The following is an 11,721-nucleotide window of genomic DNA, read 5'->3' as shown; positions in this document are numbered from 1 at the left end:
CTTAGTGTATTTCATTCTGGTACAAGAGTGTCTGAAACTGGGCAATTTATAACAAACAGTGTTCTGGAGGCTGAGAAGTCCAAGGTAGAGGGACTCACATCTGGTGAGGGTCTTCTTGCTGCATCATCCTATGGCAAAAGTCAGAGGGGGCAGAACTCCTTTTATCAGGAACCCACTCCCATCATAATTAACCCTCTCTGGCAATAATGGTATTACCTCTTAAAGGTCAAACCTCTCAGCACTGTTGCATTAGCAATTAAGTTCCAGCACACAAATTTGGGGGTGAGCATTCAAACTACAGCAGGGATGCAAAGTTTATGTGTTTTATTTTCTCATGTCCATTTGATTTATGAAGAAGCAATCCACAATATAGGAAAATATATCCTATTTTACATGTGGCTCCACATATAAAGCTGGCTCCAATTAAATAAAAGTACTTTTAAATGAGAATATCAAGTTTGTTGAGCAGTCTGAATTCAGGTAAATGGGAAAAGACATTTACCGCTATCACTTTTCATAGAGCATTCACTGGACCTAATGTTCTTCAGCACAGAAACTGTAAATGTAACTGCTGTTACATGGTAACAGGAGTTGAAAAGTATGTAGTCCTCATGTAAAAATTAGAAGATATTTTTCTATTAATCCTTAAAGGATGAACCTTCAAAATGTTTGATTTTAATGATCCTATGCTGTGAGTAGATTAGTTACTGGAGTAGTTTGTTCAGGCTGCTATAACAAAATGCCATAAAGCGGGTAGCTTATAAACAACAGAAATTTATTTTTAACAGTTCTGGAGGCTGGGAAGTCCAAGATCAAGGCACCAGCAAATTCAGTGTCTGATAAGGGCCCTTTTCCTGTTTCATAGACTGCTTTCTCAGTGTTTTCTCACATGGTGAGTGGGGCAAAGAAACTCCTCAGGGTCTCTTTATAAGGACACTAATCCCATTCATGAGGCTTATGCCTTCATGACCTAATCACCTCCTGAAGGCTCCACCTCCCAATATCATAATCTTGGGGGTTAGAATTTCAACATATAAATATTAGGGAGAACATAAACATTCAGTCCATCACAGTTACTCTGTACTTTGTAAACACAACTGGGCTATGTAAAATTTGGTATTAACTGATTAAGATTTTTTAGTTTTAGTTACAGATAAGAACTGTCTCAATTCAACTTTATTACTTTCTTTATAGGTGTGCAGTGTGTGCAGATGAAAGGTTTTTTAATCAGTTAACTATATAAAATATAGAAACTGTAATAATGTATGTAATCCCAAAACAGCAAAAGCAAGACTAACTTCCCTTCAAGAACAAAAATGTCATACCTATTAAAAGAACAACAGTAATAAAAAAATTGTTATGTGCCTAGAGGCATTCACAATGTCAACAAATCAGCTGCAACATTTTTTTGCAATTACAGAGTGTTCAGTTAACAGAACAGCAATCATTCTATACAAGCTGTATCAGAGACAACTGAAGATGATAAAACACATATAACTAATAAAACATCCCCACATATAACTAACTTGTGCTGTACACCAACAAGAATCTGATTTAAATTTCTATCCCAATTTACAATCTCCATAACCAGGCAAGGTTAGTAGCTATTGAAAATACCACCAGGGCAGCGTTATTTATAGGCACATTTGGTGGTGTGTTTCCTATACAAAAAAAAGACATTGCATACTTTGAAAACAAATGTTGCACAGCCTTACATTTCAATTTGTTTATTTAAAAAAAGTCAGCTGTATGCAATGAGGTCAAATTCTTTATAAACAATAAAAATCTTCACTAGAGGCAAGTTACTCATCATCATCTTCTTCGACTTCATCTTCAGCTTCCTCCTACTTCTAATCCTGCTCATCTTTCTCATCATCCTCCCCTTCCTTTTTTTTTCTTCCTTTTTCTTTGTTTTAGCCTTGATGATTCTCTTTTTTTTCCCCCTGAATTAGGGTTTCTTTTAATTTGGTATGCAGCAACATCCTTTTCATATATTTCCTCCAGCTTAGCAGCCTTCTTTTCATAAGGCTGCTTGTCACCTGCAGAATTGTTATTCCACCTCTCTCCCAGTTTCAACGCAACATGACCAAAGAATAGACCAGGATATTGTCCTCTGATTTGGGGGAAGTAGTCAAAAAAAAAAAAAAAAAGAAAGAAAAAAAGAAAAAGGCCAAGAGTCCTCTTGAGTGCACTGGTATTACTGAACTTTATTTCTCCCCTTTAATAGGGATATAGGATTTCATTTCTCTTTCAGTGGGCCTTGTCCACCTTTGCCATATCTTCAGTTTTATTTTTTTTCTCGTTAGAAGACATGGTATTCTACCTCTCTGCACACATGTTAGAATACTTTGAGAAGTTGGCTGAAGCATCTGGGTGCCTCTTCTTGTCCTTCTCCTGACAAGTTGCATAAATAATAAAATTCATGACATGTTTTCTCTCAGCTTCTTAGGATTTCCATATTTCCATTCCCTGTGTTTAGTTATTTTACCTCAGTGACACACAGAATTTTTTGCCCAGTGCCCAGTCCCATGACTGTTTTCTTAATTTCCTTTACAAGTAGGTTATTTTTACTGTACAGAAATGAAACTGAATTTTGTATGTTGATTTTGTATGCTGCAACTTTACTAATTTTTTAAAGTTTTAAGGTTGTTTTGTAGTGTCTTTAGGATTTTCTATACATAAGATCATGTCATCTTCAAACAGAGATAATTTTCCTTCTTTTTCAACTTAAATGTATTTTATTTTTTATTTTATTTTAAATATTTATTTATGTGTTTATTTATGTATTTATTTAGTTTTTGCCTAATTTCTCCAGCTAGTTCTACCAGTACTATACTGAATAGAAGTGGTGAGAATGGACATCCTTGTCTTGTTCTTGATCTTAGAAGAAAAGGTTTTAGTTTTGAACTGTTGAGTATGATGTCAAATGTGCACTCATCATGTGTGTCCTTTAGTAGGCTGAGATAATTTCTTTCTCCTTCCAGTTTGTTGCACATTTTTATCATGAAAATGTATTGAATTTTATGAAATGTCTTTCTGGATCTATGAGATGATTATTGATTCTTACATTTTGTTCTGTTAATGTGGTATATTGAATTGATTGGTTTGAGCCATCCTTGCATTCCAGTAAAAAATCCTACATGGTCATGGTATATGTTTCTTCTAATGTGCTGTTGGATTCAATTTGCTAGTATTTTCTTGGGCATTTATTCAACTGTGTTTAGCATGGATATTGGCCTCTAATTTTACTTTATTGTAGTGTCCTGGTCTAGATTTGGTAGGAGGGTAATGCTGGTCTCATAAAATGAGTTTGGAAGTGTTCCTCCTCTTCAATTTTTTGAAAGAGTTTGAGAATTGGTTCTAATTTTTCTTCAGTTGTACGATAGAATACACAAGTGAAGTCATTTGGTTTTTCTTTCTTGGGAGGTCTTTGACTAATGACTAAATCTTTTTACTCACTGTTGGTCAGTTGAGATTTTCTATTTCTTCATGATTAATATGTTGTATGTCTTAATATGTTGTATGTTTCTAGGAACTTATGTATTTCTTCTATGTTATCAAATTTGTTGGCATAAAATTCTATGTTGTGGACCCTTTGGATTTGTTTTATTTTAGTAGCATCACTCATAATTTCTTCTTTTTAATTTGTAATTTTGCTTGAGTCTTTGCTTTTTTATAGTTTAAATATTTTTCAACTTTTTTCAACTTTTTCAAAAATCAACACTTAGTTTCATTGATTTTTTTTATATTGTTTTTCTAGGACCATATTGTTTATTTCTGCTCTAATCTTTATTAAATTCTTTCATTAGTTAACTTTGGGCTTTGTTCTTTGTTTTTCATTCCTGGAGATGAAAACTTAGGTTGTTTATTTGAGAAGTTTCTTCTTTTATAATGTGGGCATTATAATGTAGGTTATAAACTGTCATCTGCTATTGATTTTGCTGCATCCCATACGTTTTGGTATGTTTTGTTTCTGGTTTCATTTCTGTCAAGATATTTTCTGATTTCTGCTTTAATTTTTTTTGACCAATCAGTTGCTCAGGAGTCTTGTTTAGTTTCTACATGTTTGTGAATATTCCAATTTTTCTTCTGTTATTAATTTTTAGTTTTATGTCTTGTGGTCAGAAAAGATACTTTATATGATTTCAGTCTTCTTCAATCTGGTAAGGCTTGTTTTGTGGCCTAACATGTAATCTATCCTGGAGAATGTTTTATGTGTGCTTGACAAAAATGTGTATTCTATTGCTGTTAAATGAGATGTTTTGTATATGTCTCTTAGGTCCATTTGATCTGTAATGCTATACAAGTCTTTCTTTTCCATACTAATTTTCCTTCTAAATGTTTTATCCATTGTTGAAAGTGATGTATTGAAGTCTAGTATTATCATATCCTTGTCTTTTCTCCAGTTCTATTAATATTTGCTTTATATATTTAGGTGTTATTATGTCAGGTGCATATATATTTATAATAATTTGTATTTCCTGATCCTTTTATCATCATATAATGTTTTTCTTTGTCTCTAGAGAAACTTTTTAACTTAAAGTCTATTTTGTCTGATATAAGTATAGCCATGCCTGATCTATTTTAATTATATTTTGCATGGAATATCTTTTGTATTCCCTTCACTTTCAGCATGTGTGTTTCCTTAAATCTAAGTAAGTTTCTGGTAGAAACCATATAGTTGAGTCTTGTTCTGTTTTGTTTTATCTATTCTGCTACTTTATGTCTCTGGTATGGGGAGCTAAATCCATTTACATTTAACGTAAGTATTGATAGTGAAGGACTTTTTACTGACAATGTTAATCATGTTCTCTCTTTCTTGTAGTTATTTTCTTCATCTTTTTCTCTCTTTCTATTTTGTGAATTTTTAAAAAAAAAATCAATTGTTTTGAATTCTTTGTCAGACAATACATAGATTTCCATATCTTTAGGGTTGGTTTTTAGACATTTACTTTGTTTTTTGTTTTTTGTTTGTTTGTTTGTTTTGGTGGTGTCATACTTCTCTGTTCTTCATGGGTTTTGTACCTTTGTATTGATCACATTTGAAGAAGCAGGCACCTCTTCCATTCTTTATGGACTTGCTTCAGAGGGGGAACACTTTCTCATTCAGCCCAGCAAGAGATTTGGGAAGTCTCTCAAATATTTTTGATGAATATGCAGTCTTCACAGCTCTCTCTCTCTGCTAAGAAAAACACTTCAGTGCTGTGCACCTTCTCCCAATCCTGCAGAACCATGCTGGGTTCTGAGAGTGTCCTAACCCTTTTTCTTAGGAAAGTCTACTTAGATACTAAGACATTGGGTGAAAGCTCCCCTTCTTCTCCTCCCTTCTGAAAGAGAAGGCTCAGAATTTTGCATTTTCTTACAATACTGCTGAACTGGTCTGTCTGCTGAGTTCTGTGCTGTCAGCTGAGAGCTTTTCTACTTGCTGATAGTCACACTACAACTGTGTCAGCTGTTGAGATTAATTCCATCTTCTGAGATCTTTGCCATCAACTGAGAGCCATGCCTATCACTAAGATCCACATAGTTGGCTGGGATCCACACCATACACTGAGAGCTGCACTGTGCTGGGATCTGTGCCTTAAACCAACAGCCACACCAGCTGTTGAGATCCATGTCATTTGCTGAAATCTGCACCAGCTGCTGAGATCTGCACTGGCGGTTGATATCCACTCCATCAGCTAACAGCTGCGCTGACTTCTGAGAACTGCACTGTCTACTGAGGTCTATCTACACTGTCTGTTGAGGTCCATGCCATCCACTAAGATCCATAGTAGCTGTTGAGATCCACACCCTAAGCTGAGAGCCATGACAACTGCTGAGAGCCACCTCTGTCACCTTTGTTCTTAGTTGCCCCCCATCACTCCAACTATTCTGGGTTTCCTCAGTGCTGAGTGAGATATGACAAAAGCTGATTTGGGGCAGAGCCTTAAAAGACTGAGGATTCTGGATGCATGTTTTTTTCTCTCTTTACCTCATGGGAGCAATCACCAGCGAAAGGGATCTCTTTCACCAATGAGCTGTGCCAGCTTAGGAGAGGATGTGAAATGGGCAAAGTGAAACTGCTCCTCTTACCTGTTTCAATGTGGCTGATCTTAGTCTTCTGCTCTTCTGTGGTGCTACAACTTATTAACTAGATTCTAGAGTTCTCATAAAGGTATTTTGTTTTATATATGTTAGTAAATTGGTGTTTCTCTGGGGCAAAGAGTGCTAGGACTTCTTATTCTGTCATGTTGCTGACATCACTCAACATCTTATTACAGTACACAAAATTCCTTTGGTCACAATCTTAGGATCACTTCATGACTTTTCTATGAAAGCAATTTCATGAGACTTGAGACTATTATTTCCTTCTTAGCTCCAATATTTCCTAATTTTAAGTCCTAAAGGAATGGAAAGTTGAAACTACTAGAAAATTCATGTTTACTCAAATGTATTAACATATTTGCAAATCTGATTATGCTCTTATTGTCCCAACTAAAATTTTTATAATATTATATTCGGTGGGGTTGTATAAATTTTTTCAAGTTTAAATGGCTTAAATTCTACTAGTAAAAACTAACAAATTTATATACATAACTCCTTGTTATGCCCTGTATGTCTAAAGGGCATTTAGACACAGCCCACTTTAGAAATAAAACAATACTATTAGATAGTGATAAGTACACATGGAGACCAAATAATGGTACAAACCATTTCTCTATCTTCTCTTTTGCATCAGTTTTGTATTGCTTCACAACAAATTACCACACACTTAGTAACTTAAAACTACACCCATTTATTATCTTACAATTCTGTAGGTCAGAGAGGTTCCAGGCAGGTTTGACTGGGTTCTCTTGCTAAGGGTATCACAAAGCTGAAATCAAGATGTCCACTAGGCTGGACTCTTATATGGAGGCTCTGACAAAGTATTTGCTTACAAGAAAATTCAGGTTGCTGCTAAAATCCAGTTCCTTATGGTTACAGAAATAGGGTCCCTCTCTGTTTTCTTGTTGGCTGTCATCCGAAGATTTCACTCAGCTCCTAGAGGCCATGTTTAGGTCCTGTGCTGCAGCTCACAAAAGCATGTTCAATCTTTCTCATACTGGAATTGTTTTAACTTCCATTTTGACTACCAGCTGGAGAAAACTTTGCTTTCAAAGGACTCGTGATTAGATTAGCTCCACCAAATAATCTTCCTTTCTGATTACTAAGCCATCTGAAAAATCCCTTTTGCCATATAATGTAACAGAATCACTGGAGTAATTCCAGGGTTCAAAGGTCACAGGGACTATCTTAGGTTCTGTCTACCACATACATTAAAAGATTGAGCCTTGGATCAATACCTAGGGGTTTCTTCGCTCTGGTATTCCTTCTGGTCTTCTTGTTTTTGTTTATCCCTATCTGTTCAGGTCCTGGCTCATTCTTGCAGCAAGGTTTATTCTTACAACAATCAATAATGTTAAGACCATGAAAGACATGAATCCTGCCTCTATTCTGGGAAGCCAGTAGTAGACTATGAAGACTATGGTATTCTTAGTCTTAAAACTTTCAAAGTTCTTCAGAGTAAAGCATGCTTAAAACAAACTTTGCTGTTTGCAGTATTTATTTTCTCTTCTACCATAGTTTAAATGTGTTATTATACTAGAAGCATTACATTATACACTCAGCACTTATGAGGTAAGAGGAAAGGAAGAAACAAAGTTGTTGGTGGGTATAGAAGATGCATAGAGTTTATCCACAAAGTGTCCTTAGGAAAAACAATAACAGTTTCACAATCAAAAAAACAATAGAAATTATTTATGTTAATTGCTTTCCTCTTTCCATTTTTTTAAAGTTGTGCCATATTATTTCTGGCAGCTTGTGGGTAATGTGTAAAAAGCTTTGTCATCAGTATCTAGATATACTGAATTACATTTACCCCTTGAAAACTCAATTTGTATTATTTATTTTCTGTGTAATTGTCAATTATTTTGTAAGCTGTGTTGTGAATTGGCATTAAGTTTCTATATATCCATGATGAAAATGCTTATAAAGTGTCATTTATACTCATGAGAATGACTATGAGTATAAATTTATGTTAAGCACCAAAATAACACATTGGTTAATACTTTACAGTTATTTAAAAAATATAAATTCTCCAGCAAAATAATTTATGGCATTTGGTTTTAGCCTCTCTTCCAAACTCTTTAGAATATTTGAAATATGGGACAGGAACACTGTACACAAACTTATAAGATTATTATAAAACAATATTAAGTCAGTGGTTGACATATAAATTTTGTAGTCCCACCTCTTCCTCTGCTGCCAATCTTCTGCATGCTGTCATGATGCATAAGAATGTAAGAATTCTTTCCACCCAAATCTTCTCATACTGTGCCTTAGCAATTACCTCACTGTGATAAACGGAATAGCCCTTCTTCCTGTCTTTCTAGAATCCACTGCTATGTCATTAAATGCTGCCTATTTTAGTTGTTTCTTTTCTTTTCTTTCTGGGCTCATTTAAACTGAGTTTTTGCTAATTTTTCAGGGAAATGGAAAATGCATTTCCTTTGCCTGGCCGTTGCCAGCATTAAATTTCCTTTCTTAAATGTTTCCAGCTATACTGCTTTAATTGTCAGACGCCATGTAGTTACCTCCCTACATTGGCAGCAGCTGCTCTCTAACCAGTATCCAAACTCCTTTGCCATTGGCACCTCACACAGTACACAGCCTTGGGTTTTTGTATTTGCAGCTTACATATATATACTAATTCATGTGTTAGAAGAAATGCTTTTGGACTAACAATGTCTACATGATGCCAACTCTCAAAATAAAAGCAAAAAAAAACCCGCTCAATATTCTAATTTTTTTTCTTTGAGTATGTATATGCACAATATGTAAATTCTGAATTTATTTTCTTATTTTTCCAAGGAGTAAGGCACCTATAAAATCACTTTTTTAATACTCAAAATCTTTAACTTGTCATATACAAGTCCATTGAGGTCATTGTACTTTTTTCCCTCAAAATAAATGCTGTGAATTACTAATGTGTCTATACCAGAGCAAATGTAGCATTGGCTCAGAAGCCAATCATCAGTCTTTCTATGATAAACAGAGTTAATAATTAACACAAATGTATGAATATATATTCTCATATTTTCTACAGTAAGGAAACTATGAGCAAGTGGCATGACAGAACATAGCCCTATGTTGAATTAGCCCTGTAATTCTCATCAATGCCAAGAAGCTGAATTTGAACTACAAAGATGTCAACTTGTGCATGAATAGGGTATGAAGAATGTTCAGTTCTGGAATAATATGCAGATACATCATACAGACATATAGAAAAGGTAATCCCCATGATCTCAGCTGTAATTTGATCATATATTTTCTCTCCACTTGTGTTTTCAAACACTAATTAAACAAGTCAAGTTGGAATGTAAATTGCATCTGAAATCTATTCCCTGCCTATCCCAGAATCATTGTAATTTTAGTGTAAGTAGATGCTGAGAAACTTGATCCTAAAGTATTGCCTGTTTTCAAAACAATAAAATCAAAAGCAAAAGTACCTTTACTATTACCAGTATTAAGATTTGTCATGTAGGGCTATCAGACAATATTTTAAATGATTTTATTTGGGAACAGAGTAGTTTTGCATCCAGCCTCCTCATGCAGACATTCAAAATAAAAACTGTAAATATCTGAAGACTCTTGAATAGACTACTTTTCTACTTGTTTGAAGAGAGATATATATATATATATATATATATATATATATATATACATACATACACATATATACAATTTAATTTCAAAAGCATTACCCAGGCATGGTAGGATATTATTTGGAAAAAGAAAAAAATGAACTATATCCAAATATTGTGAACCTGTAATGATTCATACAACCAGGCTTAAAAAGCTCTAAATTTTCAACATAAAAGAAATGAGCTATTGGAAGAACCAATTGCGTGACAGCATAAGAAACCATAGTGTAGAAACTATTTACAGTGTTTTTTTGTTCCAGTAAAAGTATCTTTCATTAACTGCATTACATTTGTCATAGAAAATCTGTTTAAAAGTCTTATATAATACTACTTTTAGTTCCACTTAAGGGAAAGCATGGGATAAACTGTAAACAATTTACAAAAAATACATGTGTGGAATGTACACCACTATGAATTTCAGCTTTGTCTTAAGATGAGTGATGTTAAATTTAAATAATAATTCTTCCAAACAAATCTGTTGGAAATTTATTAACTCACTTACTATATTTACAAACTATCTGGAAGGTGGCTATGGCAGACAGAGAGCTTGACCATCAAATACTCATGTTTCTCTTACACACATTAAAGCTTTTGCCAGGAACTATATTATCCCTTCCATCTAGGTGAAGGTATGTGACTAGCTCTGACACAGTAAATGAGAATGGAAGCTCTGTATGTAATTTGCAATCTAAGATAGTAAATTTTCCATTGGGACTCCCCCATGCTCTCTTCTTTTCCCACAGTGACCTTGGAGACCATGTTTTGAAGATGATTACATCAAAAAATGGATGAAACCTGGATCTCTGACTTACCTTTTAGAAGAGAGATGTCCAGGTAAGCAATCTAATATTAAGTGAAACGAGTCAGGCAGAGAAAAAGAAATACCACATGTTTTCACTTATTGGAGGGAGCTAAAGGTGAATGAATCAATTCACACACATAGACACACACACACACACACACACACACACACACACACACACTCTCACACACACACAAACAAACAAACAACAACAACAAACAAACAAAAAAAACCGGGGGGGGGGAGAGGAAGATATAACAACCACAATTTTTTTTTGAAGTTCTTACAACAAGCAAATGGAGGGGACACACTTGGGTGGGAGGGGGGAGAGGGAGGAGGGAGGGATGTTTCGGTGATGGGACATAATAATCAACTACATTGTATATTGACAAAATAAAAATCATCAAAAAAAAAAAGAAAATTTTCATGAGGTAGAGATAAAGTTCACTGTGCTAGGTCGCTGAGATTGGGGTTGCTTACTACAGAGATTGGTCTAACCTGAGTAATGTAGTAGCTCAAGAGTGTGCAAGAAGGTAGAAAAAGGAACTAGCTTGAAGTTTAAAATATTCAATGAAGGAAATAATGTAAAAATGGTTTGAAACATATAAAGTACTTAATGGATGTGAAGGTTTCGTATTATCAATCCACAACAGAACTAATGCTGTTGAACAATCAAAATGATATATGGGAACTTGAATTTTATACATTTTTTAACCTAAATATTATTGCAATAAAAAAGCAAAGTTAAATAAACTTAATGGAAAATATAAGTTCTAATAAAATAGAAGTCATCTATATATAGAGATCAAGCCAAATTAAAATAAGTATTTCAGAGCTGTTCTTTTGACCTCTTTTAGTTCACCATGATTAGTAAAGAAACTGCTACACTATAAAATACTACCAAACTGAGACAAATTTTTAAAATGTGAATAGTGTACTAATGAGTGCTTTTCTGACCATGTAGTTTGCTGAAAAATAAGATGCTATGCAGGGATTTGGTGAGATCTGGATTCTAGCCTTGGCTCTTAACTAAGTTGCCTTAGTCACTTTGCCAGTTGGGCCTATTTCCTTATCTGTGAAATAAACTCATTAGACCAATTGCCCTTTCTAATTCCAAAATGTTTTTGTTTCTATGACTATCATTTATTCAGTTATCCATTTTGTTGGAGAGAATTATGGCCCTGTTTTTTTAAA

The 11,721-nt window shown here is 34.3% G+C and overlaps 1 pseudogene; it reads right to left on the bottom strand.

The window, feature by feature from the left end:
- Positions 1–1,802: 1,802 nt before the first annotated feature.
- On the bottom strand, positions 1,803–2,424 carry LOC103601932 (annotated as a pseudogene).
- Between the last annotated feature and the right edge of the window lie 9,297 nt (positions 2,425–11,721).

The sequence above is a fragment of the Galeopterus variegatus genome, unplaced genomic scaffold (assembly GCF_000696425.1).
Source record: "Galeopterus variegatus unplaced genomic scaffold, G_variegatus-3.0.2 Scaffold10, whole genome shotgun sequence".
Classification (NCBI taxonomy): Eukaryota; Metazoa; Chordata; class Mammalia; order Dermoptera; family Cynocephalidae; genus Galeopterus; species Galeopterus variegatus.
Note: the sequence above shows the minus strand (reverse complement) of the source record. Positions and strands in the feature narration are given on the sequence as shown.